Source organism: Alexandromys fortis, unplaced genomic scaffold (genome assembly GCF_014885135.2).
Source record: "Alexandromys fortis isolate MF-2015 unplaced genomic scaffold, M_Fortis_MF-2015_v1.1 scaffold_96, whole genome shotgun sequence".
In the NCBI taxonomy this organism is placed as follows: domain Eukaryota; kingdom Metazoa; phylum Chordata; class Mammalia; order Rodentia; family Cricetidae; genus Alexandromys; species Alexandromys fortis.
Window position 1 is genome coordinate 5,287,607 of NW_026068053.1, and position 2,169 is coordinate 5,289,775.

Consider the following 2,169-nt stretch of genomic DNA (forward strand, 5'->3'; position numbering starts at 1 on the left):
AAAAATTTAAATTAGTGAAGTTGTGGTAAATGAAAATCTGTGGCCTATTAGTAATGTGATTATGGCTTAAACTGCACAGTGGCAGTTGTCCAAGGTTTCTGAAAGGGCAGGAGGGATCAGCCTATCTGCCCCGAACTGTGTGAATTCAAGGAGCTGCAGCATGTACTCTATTGATGATAGACTTGGACAATAGTAACTGATGATGTCACCAGATCCAGACCAATCAGAACTATGCTGTGAGGTCTTTCTGCTTGGAGCTGGAAGATGGCATTTTGGCATCTCTGATGACAGGCGCTATGATGAGCGACTGATGTGGGGTCTACACCCTCTTCTAAAATGTGGCTAATGATCCATTGTGATGATTTTTGTGATCAGGTTCATCCCAGCTTGCCTGAGGCGAGCATCTTCATGCTGACTTCTGTGCCTTTTTACCTCTAATGACCAAGATCAAAAGCACTGATGACAACTTATGCTGGAGAAGATGTGGGGTAAAGGGAACACTCCTGCATTGCTGGTTGGAGTGCAAACTTGTACAGCCACTTTGGATATTAGTATGACAATGTCTCAGAAAATTAGAAAACAACCTTCATCAAGACCCAGTAATACTACTTTTGGGTATATACCCAAAGGATGCTCCATCATACCACAAGGACATTTTCTGAACTATTTTCATAGCATCAGTATTTGCACTAGTCAGAACCTGGAAACAACCTAAATGTTCCTCAACAGAAGAATGGATAAAAAAGATGTGGTACATTTACACAATGGAGAAAAATAATGACATCTTGAAATTTGCAGGCAAATGAAAGGATCTTTAAAATATCATATTGAGTGAGGTAATGCAGACCCAGAAAGACAAATATAATATTATTCACTCATAGGTGGCTTTTAGACATAAAACAAAGAAAAAAACCAGCCTACAATTCACAATCCCAGAGAACCTAGACAACAAACAGGACTCTAAGAGAGACATACATGGATTTAATCTACATGGGAAGTAGAAAAAGACAAGATCTCATGAGCAAATTGGGAGCATGGGGATCATGGGTGAAGGTAAAAGGTTAGTGGGAAGAAGGGAGGAGAATGAAGAAAAATATATAACTTAATAAAAACAATAAAAAGAAAAAAGATTACAATGTTTACCTTTATAATGGCATAAGCCTTTTATATACGTAAGGGTAATAAAAATTATTATTGACAACACCAAGAAGATGCAAAAGAAATGGTGGAGTGGTGTAACTAGGATGATTGCTCAGTCATTAAGGGCACTGGCCGCTCCTCCAGAGGCCCTGAGTTCAGTCTCCAGAACTCATGTTGGGCCTCCAGGAGCTCCAGCTCCATGGGATCTGATGCCCTGTTTTGGCCTCTGTGGGTATTTGCATGCATATGGAATTTACTTATACACACACACAAATAAAAATAATAACAAAAATCTTTAAAAAGACAAAAACGGTAGAGAGGAACAAGGAGGAAAAAATTGAATGTAAGAGACTTGTTAAGGATGGGATGATCAAGAACATTTATTTAAAAAAATTACAACACTATTTGGTCTATTAGCTCTGGATTTTTATTAACTAACTAGTACATCTTAAATTAATCTATTTGTATTAATTTATATTTTACTATGAGGATCATGGTTTGTTACTTTTTGCTTCTTTATCTGCTACATGGCATCTGCCTCCTTTGGCAGCTACATGGCATCTCTCTGACTCTACATACTCTCTCCCTATATCTCTTCCAGTCTGGCTATATTCTGTCCTGCCATAGGTTGAAGTAGATTCTTTATTAATCAACGGTAATAAAAACATATTCACAGCATTTACAAAGGGAAATCCCACATCATCTTCTCTTTTCAGTCTAAATAAAAAGGAAAGGTTTGACTTTACCACAGTAACATTACATATAACAAAATAGAAGGACATGTTGTTAAACCCAGGATTTGATTAAGTAAAAATCAAACAAACAAACAAACAAATAAAACAACACAAAAAAACGATGCCTAAACAAATGTTTGGAGGAAAAAGGCTTTATTCAATGGCTTAAGAATGCAAAAGTGCAGAAGTTTGTATTTACAAATCAGCTCTTCTTTTTTTTAAATTGATTTTTATTGACCTCTACATTTTTCTCTGCTCCCCTCCCTGCCTCTCCTCCCTTTCAACCCCCCCTAAA